Genomic DNA, 13,967 nt, shown 5'->3' with positions numbered 1-13,967 from the left:
TTCTTTTGTTTGAAAATGATCCTACAAGCCACATTGTCCTTTCCTGGGTGCATACATGAGTGGAATTACCAATCTTTCATTTTTAATGGGAAGATCCTTGTTAACCTCTGGAAAATGGATCGAAATTTCTGGTGGTAGATAAAATTTGGAACGCAGACTAACTATAGATTTTTGAAGAGAAATGTAATTGTCCTTATCAGGCATTATTCATTTTCTCCCAACCCCAGTGCTTCCACAGATCTACACTTTGATGCTATAGCCTGTTACCTATGTCTTAAATTCTTGCTTATTAAATCCTCTGCTCAGGATTCATCTTCATCCTAGTATTCATCTTCCTTTATCTCCTATTATCTGACCAAAAACTTTAAAAAGTCATTTAATTTTTCAGATACTTCAAGCTTGCCAATGTTTATGTTGGCAAACTTTGAGGAACCTTGTAAATTTTACATTTTTCATGTAAATTTTAAAAACACAAAGCCTGAGTTTGTAGCATGGAAAGATATTTAGGCATTTTTGTAAATCAAGAATGCAAGGCAAGGAAAACAACCAGTAAGAAGAATAACTTAGGAGGCTTTGTGGGCTTCCTTTGTCTTAGTGATTCAGCAAATATTAAATGAATGATGCTCACCTGGCCCACCTTGGTAGTAAGAAGACTGACTCTCGCCTATGTTGCTGAGTCCCTGACACCTGAGGTTATCATGATGGTTCTGTGTCAATTCATAGGCTCTTTCACCCACTTTCAAATTTTGGTGTGACCTACAATAGATTCACAAGTGCAATAATGGCAGTGCTGGTAACATGTAGCAAATAAAGAGGCAAGAGGTAAAGAGTAAGAAGTACAAAGGAATCCTTGTTTTCCCCACACTAGACAAACACATATACACATGTGTGTATATACAAGCATGCACTGTGTACATGTTTATTTATACACATAAGGTATCTATGTCCTGAGGAGGCCAGCTGGGTTCACTAAACAAAAAACAGGTGTTATTTTCCTAGTAATAGGACAAAGAAGAAACATTATGAATTAAGGAATTCTCATTCTTTAAGTGAAAGAAGCATGCTAATTTATCATGAGACATAAACCTTTCATTGCCCTAAATTCTGGGCTGGAGTTCACATTTAAGAGATGAGGAATAATGCAACGAGCTACTTTTTTGGTAAGCAGAAATACACAAACTTTAGATGTGTCTTGCAGACGCTTACTTTGTCAGTCCTTCAGAATTTTAGAAAGATGATTTGTTGGAAGTCAAACAGAGATGCTATACATATGAATAGGTAACTGGATATATGGATTAAAAAAGGATTTCTGGGATTGGCACCTGTGGCTAAAGCAGCTACAGTGCCAGCCACATATACCTGAGCTGGTGGGTTCAAATCCAGCCCAGGCCCACCAAACAACAATGACAACTACAACCATACCTCATAAATTGAAGAAAATAAATAAAAATAGCCAAAATTGATAAAAGGTAAAGTCTATAAATAATAATCAATTTGATGCAGAGAGGATTAGTTGAAAATTAAAAGTTTCATTAAAAATGTGCAAATTTATCAAAAGAAGTATTTAAAGAGATCATTGCTGAGAATTTTTCACAAACTGATGAAAGATACCCCACAAATTAAGATGTTCAATTAATCCAAGCAATATAAATAAACAAACAAAAAAAAAATCCCACATATATAAACATCATAGAGAAACATTAAAAACCAAAAGGAATCTGGTCATGATGGTTTACAACTATAATCCCAGCTTCTTGGGAAGTTAAGGTAGAGGGATTTCTTGAGCCCAGGGGTTCAAGAGTAGTCTGAACAACAAAATAAGGCCTTATCTCACTAATAAGGTGGAAAAACAAACACACAGACAAAGATAACTTTTTTTAAATGCAGCCAGAGGGAAATTTATTCTCTTCAAAAGGGTGACAGTGAGATCAACAGCTGACTTCTCAACAGAAACAATTGAAGCCATAAATGATGAAATCACGTTTTTCTAATACTGCAAGACAATGTGTCTATCTAGAATTCTAAATATGACAAAAACTCCATAATACAGTGAAGGTGAAATAAAGGTATTTTCAGATAAACAAAAGCTTGGAGGATTCAGCAGCAGCAGATCTGACTATAAGAAATATGAGCGGACAGTTCTATGTGAAAATTGAAACTGAGGACATAAATAAAAGTATTAGTGATACACACGTATGTAGTGATACTAACATAAGGAAGTAGATCTGTAACAACACCTCATCAAAATTTAAATAAGTGTAGAAGTAAATACATGACAATCATGGAAAGAAGTAAAAGAAGAATGAGTTTTAAAAATTCTTAAACTCTGGTAGTATGGGGAAGTCAATGATGTATATTGAGATCTCTAGAGTAATCAAAAATAGAAGGGTACAAGGCAATGTATAACTAAAACTAGCTTCTCCACACATGTAAAATAAAGAAATAAAAAAGTTTGATCTAAAGGAAGTCTAGCTTGTCAGACTGACTAAAATAAAAAATGAAGCTATATCCTGCCACAAGACATACACACGAGAATGATTGGAAGTGTAAAGCACGGAAGAAGATATATCACACAAACACCAATGAAAAGAAAACTACAATAGTTACAGGAATGTCAGACAAAGGAGACTTTCAGACAGGAAGCATTATGAGAATTTTTTTAAGTCTACATACACTAAAAATCATAACTTCAAATGACAAAACAAATAGAAAATTAACAGAACTAAACAGAAAGAAGACACAAATCTACCAGCTTACCAGGATGCTTTGATACAGTTCATTATATAACTGTTAGCACAAGCTGGAAGAAAATTAGTAAAGATACAGAGAGGTCTGAGCAATAGAATTAACAAAAATGATACATATGAAACACTTCCCCCAATGAAGATAGAATTAAAATTCTCTTCAAGTGCTTCTGGAGTGTAAGCCAAAGTTGACAAGGTTCTGCCTCATAAAGAAATTAATCATCATTCTGTAACCACGATGGAATTAAACTACAAATAAAATAGTAAGCATGTATCTAGAAAAATTCCAAACACATGGAAATGAATAAATACCACAAATAAATAAAAAATGAAGATTAGAAAAAAAATTTTTTTATTATTAAATCATCACTGTGCACATGAATGCAGTCATGGGGTACAATGTGCTGGTTTTATATACAATTTGAAATATTGTCATCAAACTGGTTAACATAGCCTTCATGGCATTTTCTTAGTTATTGTGTTAAGACATTTATATTCTATATTTAGAAAGATTCACATGTACCCTTATAAGATGCACCGTAGGTGTGGTCCCACCAATTACCCTTCCTCCACCCATCCTCTCTCCTGAGATTAGAAAATTTGACTAAACTATAATGAATCTAAGTTTGAGGTAGCAGCAAGCTGTGATTGTACCTCTGTAGTCCAGACAGCAGTGGGGGGCAGGGGGAGCAAGACCCTGACTCTGAAAAAACGTAAGAAAAACAAAAATAACAAAAAAAATCACTTGTAGTATCTTTTAAATAAAATACTACACAAATCAAAAGTGTTATCTTATTAGTATGCATGAATGTATGTATATATGTATTTATTATCACTATCACTAACTTTTTTCAGCTGCTTCTAGATTCTGAGAAGTATGCTAACTAGCCTACTTGTACTAGTTTGGCTCAGGCCGCTAAAACAAAATACCATGATGAGGGGCTTAATCAATGAAAATTTATTTTCTCAAAGCCTTGGAGGCTGGACATTCATGATGAAGGTGCCAACATCTTCAGTTTCTGGTGAAGGCTCTCTTCTCAGCTTGCAGGTAGTCGCCTTCTCACTGTGTCCTGACCTGATCTTTCCTTGCCAGATATGAAAAGAGACGAGCTCTCTGTGTCTCCCCCTCCTTTTGTAAAGCTACCAATCCTATGAGATTAGGGCCCCACCCCTTTCACCTCATTTAACCCTAATTATTTCCCAAAGGTCCTGTCTCCAAATACAGTCACAGTGAAGATTAGAACTTGGACATATGAATTGGTGAGGGTCACACAATTCAGTTCACGAGACTGTTGCATGGATTAATTAATGAGGAAAATGCTAATATTGTCTACACTTCACAGTCAAGGAAACTGAAGCACAGGATAAGCCCAAGGTCTTATAACTAGTGAATGACATTCAAGTTGTTTGTTTTTATATCAGTTGCTGAGCTCTTAACCCCATCCCTACCAAAGTATGGGGAAAAAATTAGCTGGATATAGTGACACATGCTTATAGTCTCAGCTTCTCAGGAGGCTAAGGTGGGAAGATTGCTGGAGCCCAGGAGTTTGAGGTTTCTACTCAAACTAGAAAACCAGTACTCTAGTTTTCCCCTCTTTGAAAGGCATCATAAAAACTTTCAACTTTGTCCAGAAAATATTAAGGAATAGGGAGTAATTGATTTTCTAAAAAGAATGACTGTATAGCATATTTACTAAGATATAAGTAACATATCACACAATTCACCCATTTAAAGGTTCAATTCAATGGTTTTTACTCTATTTGCAGAGTTGTGGAATCATCTCCATAGTCAATTTTAGAGCCGGAGAAACATGCACCCATTAGCATCCAATCCCCATGTCTCTCAACCCCTAACTCGAGGCAGTCATTAGAGTCCAGTTATTTTCTAAGCAGCAGAATCCTTAGGTCCTATCTTTGTTGTCAATGAAGGAAGGGAGATGACTTAGGAGATGGAAGAAATAGTCTACATAAGGGACATGCCAAGAACTGAGGTACATAGTCATGAACCTTATAGAACAGGAGACCACTGCAGTGAACGATCTGCTTATTAAGTGAGGGGTCCCTTTTTCCCTTCCTCACAGGCAAAGTGTGTGATCTACCGGTAAAGATTTGCCTGAAAGGAGTATTTGAGAAGAAGTAGCAACACATAGTTTTAATTCACGGAACATGAGGAAAATGAAAACATTGCCAATTAAACTAAGACAAGATGTTTCGTTATCACATTGATGGTAAGATACATCCTGACTTTAGAGACGTTAAAAATCTGAAAAAATGGTTGTACATCTCAGGATCAGTGACATAGCTGTATTGAATCACACAGCAACAGTAATAATAAATCGTAATTCATATCTGCTGCAGTTCTTAAACTATTTATTTTGTAAGGTTTGTTTTTGGAAGTATTTTAAACGAGTTCCACATGCCAGTCATTTGCTCCAGTTACTTAATATAATAGCATGTTTGTAAATAAAGAGAAAAAAAGTTTTTTAAAAAAACCCTCAAAATTTACTTTTGAACAATTTAGTCATGGACTATGGTGATTGTTATTTTATACTATTACTACTTCCCAAAGAGATTTGAGATATCAACAAAAGCATATGCACCAGGCAAAAGAGAACTGAGCAAAATTAAGAACGTGGTTTATTCTCTGGTTAGCAGTTGATACTTGCCATTGACACTTTTGAGGACATGTTTCTAATATTCAGAATCTACATGACTTCGACTCCTTCATTTCCAACTTTGCTCATTGTTTTCTGCGTTTCCATCTGTGTCTGGACATAGGCAACTGAACTGACCATGGCCACATGTCAGCGAGTTCTTGTTCTCACATTGGCAACCGTTGGAACAATGTAGGTGGACACCTCAGGGCTTTTCCTCCTCCCAGAGCAGCCTGTGTGCATGAGAGGGACCCACCACCGTGCACCTCAGGTACAGGGGCAGCAGATCCCTCTGCATTCCTGCGGAGGGACCACGTGACCTTTGCTCAGACATACCTCATAGACCTCCTCCAGGCTAGCTCTAGTTTCTCTTTCCTTGCCCCATTGCAAGGTCTTTAGATCACAAAAGGTCATGAGGAATTCTTCTGAGAGTTCTTCTATCTCTGCAATGAGCCTCAAGAAAAAGAAATTGCCCCAGGGTCTGCTGGCATTTTTTTTGCCCTCCCTTTCTCCAATTCCTTGCCTTCCTCTACCTTTTTTTCTGCCCTAATTTCTCTGCATGCAGCAATTCTTCCCTTGCTTTTATTTATTTTCTTGTCTATAGCTTTTGCTGCTTCACCAGATTTTCTCTGTGGGTTTTCCTCTCCAATTAGAATATCCCTTCAAGTGTCTTCTCTTCTCCTCTGTAACTCTCCTTCCCCAAACAGTAGGGCATATGAAAGATGAGACAGGGGTTTGGGGCCTCCTGCTGCACCTTGACTTAGATCAGGGCAACAGGGCAACAGGAGGTGAGATCTAAATTCACACTAGTGTTACAGGCTAAAAGCCTGACTAGAGTCTATTGAACTCTGCCAAGCACAACCCAGTTGAGAGTACCATCCCATTGTGAGAGTCTGTTCACCCTCATTTCTGAGTAATAATGCTAAGAAGCTCTTCTTTATTATCTCCTCTAGATAAACACATGCCAAGTGTGTAAATGTGAGTGTAAGACCAGGGGGCCATCCTATATGCAATTGTAGACACCACTTGTGTGACTAATCTGATTGACTCAGCTAAGGGTATGTGCTCCTCCACTGCCCAGATATTGACTACAAAGGCTGTTATTAGCTAGTGATAGGCAACATAGCATTAGAAATTCTTTCATTCTGCACTTTGGAAGGAAAGAATTAATTACAAGAATCCCAGCAACAATACAAAGTTATGAGGACTCCCACTGAACAATATACTTGGAAAACCTGTGCTGTTAATGTATCGTGTCCTACAATAAGGTCCCTGATTTTTAAGTCTCCATCTATTTATGGCTGATTTTGCGTTTCTCTCTTTTTCTCCATCACTGATGACTCCTGATAATTCTCTGCTGCTCTTCCCACATCCCTGCAGGTGAGGCCGTGAGTAGCATCCTTCACTAACCCATCACCTCCCACTGGGTGCAATATCTCCACAGACTAAGTTCATCTTTACTTTGATCCAGAAAAGGCTATGCTTTCCTAGGATAATGATGTGAGTTAAGGGATAAAGCATAGAAACACAAGTTTGGTTTGGGTACTTGTTTGGTATCTGGTGCTCTCTGTATACAAAGAAGAAAGAACTTGCACATATTCTAATGATCATAATGGAAGAGGACCAGCCATGTTAATTTAATCCACAGAGTTTGCACTAGATTTCTATGCATTTCCAGAGGTTTCACGTATCTTGGTGACTTGCATTCCTACTTCCAAAGGTCCTTTATCTGACTTCCACATCACCTCTCACAGCTATTTCCCTTCTTTCTGCTCCACATTGACATCAGTTGAATGTTACCTGATCCCTGTGCTCCTGGAAAGCTTTGTGTTCCAGAAAAGGTTTCCTGCCAAGAGCTACTCCTCCCCAGATGACTCAGATGAGACTCAATAATGCCTTCCCTCGTTGTTTATCTATGACAAAGACAGACACAAATCCCCATTCCTAGCTTCATAACTGATTAGCTGAACTGCTTGTGGCCTTGAGCAAATGAATAAAATGCTCATTAATCAAACTTTGGCTAAGCTTCTCTTCTTTCCCTTTGCCCTTGAAGGTTGACCCACTCTCTGGTGGAACCAGTATATAGCTCCTTTGAAGAATAGCCTGGCCTAAGGGTTATTCCAGGATTTGCTACCTTGTCAGGGACCCTTCTTTTACCCCTCCCTACACCTGCTTCTTTCTAGTCTTGAGTATTCCACCTGGTAAAATAAAGATCCTTTTGTCCACTCCTAGAGACCTTTGCAGATTGGGAGGTCAGAGAGTTCTTAGTGTAACCATCCCCCCTTTTTCTACTCCACCAGTCCCATCCTATCCTACTCTCTCCTGGTCTTGGCCTTTGAAATACAGTTTCTCCTTACTAAATCCAGGTTTGCTTTTTATTTGACAAAATAAATGCAGAAATAAGAGGTCATTTCCCCTTTCCTTTCCATACTATAAGTAAGACACTGATGGTTATACGACAGGTTTTCCTTAAAGTTTAAGAAGACAGAGTGTTCAGCTCACCCTACACGACTAAAGTGAAACCCCAATTATTATGCTTCTGAAAATACCCTCTGGCCGTGATAATTTGGGGCTCCTGCTTGGATACTCTGCTTTCTTGATTTTCCTTTTATTCTTTCACACTCTAAACCCTCAGAGTTATTTCTTTGTTGTTGCCTTTCATTTCTTGCCCCTTCAGCTTCGTAGCCCCATGTACTTAGCAGATTTTGTCGTTATTGTTGTTGAAACAAAAAAAAAAGATGAAGAAAAGAAGGAGGAGGAGAAGGAGGAGATTAGGGGAAGGAGAAGAAGGCCACTACCAGTTATTTCCTTACAACTATTTATTGGAGATAGGCCCTGGGCATTATGACCATCCAGAGAAGAGACAGCTCAAATATAAGGGGAGGAGCTGGACTAGGTGGTTCTGGGGCTACACTTGAATGGACTCACTCAAGTCACCTCTGCTTTCTTTTTTTTCGTTTTTAATTTTTTGAGACAGAGCCTCAAGCTGTCCCCCTGGGTAGAGTGCCATGGCATCATAGCTCACAGCAACCTCCAACTCCTGGGCATAAGTGATTTTCCTGCCTCAGCCTCCCAAGTATCTGGGACCACAGGTGCCTGACACAATGCACAGGCCATTTTTTTGTTGCAGCCATCATTGTTGTTTGGCAGGCCCGGGCTGGATCTGCCAGCTCAGGTGTATGTGGCTAGCGCCTTAGCAGCTTGAGCCACAGGCGCTGAGCCAACCTCTGCTTTCTTGTTTGTTTTCTGTTGGGTGCTGAATTAGATGGGTTTCTAATATCCCTTCCATTGCTAAGATTCTACAGTTCATTGACTGTAAATACAATGAGTGTCCAAAAAGGGAAGAAATGTCTTGAATGACAATAATATAAAAACAAATTATGGAGAAATCTTTACAGCAGGCTCACAGAGAGGCATGATGAGAGTGGCTTGTAGGTTAGAAGAGTGTGGGATTAGAAGACAGGAAGTATTGAATTCAAAATCTACTTCTAGTCACTAAGTAACTTCAGGCAAGTCCATTGATCTCTTTGAGCTCCAGTTCCAATAGGTAATGACAATACCCAACTCCCAAGGGGTTTTTTGTGAGTATTTGAGGTAAGATTAATTACATCATTTTAGCCTAATTTTGGTATAGTTCTGTGCTTAAATGTCTTCCATTAAATCTTTTCTGACTTTCCTTCTTTGTAGTAGACTTGGCCATTCTTATTTTTGTGTTACCTGCAAACTGTGCAAACTTTAAAAATAGTATTTAAAGCACAATATTGTATTTATTATCTTGCAAATATTTTGCTAATTAGATTGTGAATTCCTCTGAGGGAAGGGAGTATATCTTTTTTTGGTAGTATATCCCCAGTGCCTAGCATAGTTCATGACACTAGGCAAAACATTAGAAAATAAATAAAATGATATAATGGATGGATGGATAATAAATGTGGAATCTTCACTAATGATTCTTGCCCACAATTTCATATCAATAACTCTTTTATTCTTATCTGTAAAAGCAATTGCTTGGGAAGTTAACCTAAAATAACTAAAGGATTTTAATGACATCAGTGAGATGGTCACTAAATTTTAAAGAGTGACCCTTATCACTGTACTGATACTTGGTAAGCTTGTCCCCAGACTTGCCAGCTATATCTATATTTATTTGATAGAATCAGGGTCAAGGTCACTCTGATTTTCTGAAAAAGTATATCGAACAATTAAGATCCAATTTTAACCATTTTAGCATAAAGCCCAAAGCTGGCTCCCAGAAACCATGCATTTATAGCTTTCTATTATATAGATATAACTTAAATCTTTATGTACACACACACACATGCACAGGTGTGTGGAAATACATGTCTGTGGAACTACACTTTTTCTGGGCATCTCTGTTGAACATATTCTGTCTCCAAAATTTTGGAAAATCCTTTCTGGCTTTTTCCTTTCTCTCTTTTATCAGCTGAGCCCCCTGATGAATGGATTGGTTTTCAGATGAAGTTTGCAAATGTTTACATCTTGTTAATGTTCAACCTCAGTCTCCAAATTCCACCTGAAAGGAACACTGAGGAAATGAAGTAGAAGTGACTTTGATTCTCAAAGCTTCTTTTGTCTCTTTCCTGATAAAAAGTGAAGTTGTATGTGGGAGGTGGGTACAGCCATCATAACCTACTTTATTCTGCCTGAAAAAGGAAGGTCAATATATTATCCTATCAGAGAGAAGGAAATTGCATAGACAACTCCTCAAATGACAATAAAGACATCCTTGACAGCACGTTGAAAACAGTGCTAAAACTTTCTCTTTTTTCCCTTGGAAAAAAAATCAGCGTGTAAATGACAGATGAAAGTAGATGATGGACAAAACGCATTATTCTTAAAGCATCTCCCAGTTTTTCTGAAAGAACTATTACATTTGAATACTGAATTCAGATGGTTTTAATAATAATATATTAGTTTATCAATAAGACAGTGGAGCTGTTCTTTGAACTAATGTTTTTTTTACATTTCTTATAGTATTAGCTTTGTCTCCAAAGATGGGGTGCCTTAAAAACAACTGAGAAAAAAGAAAACCCTTGCTTTCTTTTAATATAGAATTTTTTTTTATTTTTCAAGTTTCCAGTTTATAGACTTTAACTTGAGGAATAGTAAATGATGGAAGTTTTCAAAATGTTAACGTCTGTCCTCTTCAAGAGGTTAGCCAAACTTCCTTCATCTCTCCGTTACTAGTCCATTTTGCACCATCCTCATGCTAAGGCAATTGGATTTCTCCTCAAAATCTCCATTAATTTTGTCTCAGAAAAGATTTCTCTTGTTTGGAAGATATAAACATTAAAGCCTCCGCTGAAAGAGTAAGTGACCTCACTTATGATAAAGGGATAAAGGACTCTTCCCTGTAACCCAATTCCTAAATCATGACTCAAGCAAAACCCCTCACTTGGGCTTGGGAAATCCTGGAAGATAGAAATATCAATATCATAACAGCATAGAAAGAGGAGAGGCAGGCTAGGATGGGGTGCCCATGTTTATTGCCAGCTGTACGTGACAATGGCAGTCTTCAATCTATAAAATGATGTCATTGATCTGGACAATCTTGTAGGTCTGTCCCACTTTCAAAAAATTTTATGATCCCCTCCTAGAAGGCCTCTGTGATCACCTCAGTCAGAATTAAATTCTCTCTCATCTCTAGTCACAACCTATATTGCCCTAAGAGAGGAAGCTTCTCTTTCGCCCCAGAAATTTTACTGACAGATGAGCTCACAATGAAGGCAGATGAATATGAGAAAGAGGTTTATTTACTACACACACAGGGAGAATCACAGGGTGGTGACCCAATATCCCAGTGGGGTGCAAAAGTTTATATACCTGCATTTCAAAGGCAAGAAGGAGATGAGGAAGATAGGTGATTCTGTTTAGGTGCAACAGATGGTTATCGGGGATGATGAATGGATGGGGAAAGTAGATTGATTTGCGTTATTAATTATTTGTGCAAATTAAATGAACCTGAGAGACAGGTATAATATTTAAAATGATTTGGACCAGGTCTGGTTGTACTCTTGATTTGTTTTCCTGTAATATGTGTGAAGTAACAGGGAAGGGAAAGGAAGAGGGTTATTATTTAGATGGGCCTGATCTGGTTTTATGCAGATAGAAGAAAATTCCCTTCCATTGCCTATTAATCTTAAGGGCCTTTTAACTGAAAATACTCTTCATACCAAGGTGTCATATTTGGGGGTGAAATTTTCTGAACTCTTTCAGCCTTGATCAATATAGCTGCTGTAGAGAACAATATATTTTACTATATTAATGTGGTTCGAAAATTGTTTAATAATTATCATCTGACGTATGAATTAATCAGATCACTTGGCTTGGAAATAATAAATCTGTTCATTTTGCAAATAACAAATGTAAACTCAAACTTTTTACTCAAAAAAAAAAGAGGGATGTAATATACAGTATTTCATCAATTTTATAAAAACTAGTGAGTTGTTTTAAAGACAAAGCACAGCTTTAGGTAACTTCTACCCCCTTTAAGAATTGTTAGAACTTAGCTGGGCACTGTGGTGGGTGTCTGTAGCTGGAAGGCTGAGGCAAGGGAATCGTTTGAGCCCAAGAATTTGAGGCTGCTGTGAGCTATGATACCATCGAACACTACTGAGGGAGACACAGTGAGATTCTGTCTCAAAACAAAACAAAACAAAAAAGAATTGTTAGACTATTAATTTCTTACTCCATATGTTACTGAGCAATTCAGAATAATCATCAGTTTAATTAAAAATCCATTAAGACATTGAATGATGCTGAGGATGTTAACCCAAGACATCCAATGAGCATAAATGATAGTGATTCTTTGTGAGCAGTGAGCTTTAAATAGGCAACACACTTGCTATGCTGAAGTCTGTATTTTCTGGAGGAGAACATGGCAGGACCTCCTGTTTATTGATTTATTCAACTTAAAATATCCTTTTGCAAGATCCCTGTAGCAGCAAAAATTTCTCAGCAAGAGGAAAGTGAAGCCTCCTTCATTAAGAAGATGCTGGTGGGAATATCCAGCCCTTGTCAACCTTGGCTTGATTTTCATTGTAAGTTAAAGAAGTTTGGAACCATGTATTATGAAGAGTCTTCTTTAAATTATGCCTGGAAGGAAGGGAGTCATTTTGGTAATAAACAGGTCAGAGGATGCTGGTAAAGAAAGTTACTGAGCCTATGCTGGTTATTCTCCTGATCCTCAGATGACTTTTATTGATGTTCAACCACACACATTCTTTTAAAAATGAAATCTGTGGAGTTCAGTTGAGAATACTTTCCTACAAGGAAGCTCCCCATGATTTTCTCTTCCATTTCTTTGCTCTGAGTTGTTTGTATAGCTTATATGTCTGCATGTCTAGTGAAGGCGCAGATAAAAATCTAAACATATAACTTTTTTAGGAGCAGTTAATGGCACACTGTAAGAAAGTAGCAGTGTTGACAATTTATTGGCATCTGCTGTGTTTCACATTCTAAGACAACATAAATGTAATTGAAGAAAAAGAAATTTGAAAAAGAATGAAACTATAGTTAAAACTAAATGAGACAACAACTTATTTTGAAATATGAAAAGAAATAAGATACAATGAACCAGAGGATGTATAGATGAAGAAATATGTAAAAAATTCCTGTATAGTAAAATGTTAAATGTAAGCTCTTCATTGTACGGAAGTAGGTAGAAGTTCACGTAATGTCCTTTCCATTTTTTAATGTCAAAAATTTTCATAATAAAACATTTGGAAAAATGAACATGACAGATGAAACAAGTAAAACAAGAAAAATACAAGAATGATGAGATAGTTCATTTAAACTTTTAAGATGAAAGAGAAGAAAATGTAAAGAAAATACTCAAACATAAGAATGAAAGATTGGTCTAGAAACAACAAAAGGTAAGACGACACTCTGGAATCTATTGTCTTGGTTTGAATACTAGCTCTGCCACTGGCTTGCTGTACCATTTGGGCAAATTACTTCCTCTCTGTGCCTCAACTTCCACATCTGGAAAATAGGGCCCGTGACAATACTGACTTCATAGTACGCTGTCACTAGTAAATGAGGCAGTACAGTGAACAAACTATAAATGGTTATTATTATGAAGATGTGTTTAGAGGAAAGAGGAATAAAATAAGAGAGAGTAACACAAAAGAGATTAGAATAAATATAAAGGCAGAGATGTTTATAAGCCTTTCTGAGTCCCACAGAGAGTAAATATAAAAAGAAGCCACCATTTCTGATATTGAGGAATATAGGATCTGAAAAACAGAGGACAAACATGACAATGTGAAAATCTAATACAATTATTAGGACCACATGGAAGTATGTCATGGTTATGGAGAGGGTCCCAAGGAGGGAAAGGGATGAGGACAGGATATATGAAAAGGTGATATATTTTAAATTATTAAAAATCAGAGACCGAAAACAATAAAACAACAAAATAACATAAATAATAGAAACATATTATTAGCAACTAGTGAGGCTAGATTGAGGAATAAAACTGAATACATTAAAAAATTAATTTTAAGAGGTCACAATTCAACTTCAAACCCTTAAGAGGTGTTAAGAT

Source organism: Otolemur garnettii, unplaced genomic scaffold, assembly GCF_000181295.1.
Source record: "Otolemur garnettii isolate 467f Iridium unplaced genomic scaffold, OtoGar3 scaffold00057, whole genome shotgun sequence".
NCBI lineage: Eukaryota > Metazoa > Chordata > Mammalia > Primates > Galagidae > Otolemur > Otolemur garnettii.
The sequence above is the reverse complement of the archived record's forward strand: the minus strand, read 5'-3'. Positions refer to the sequence as shown.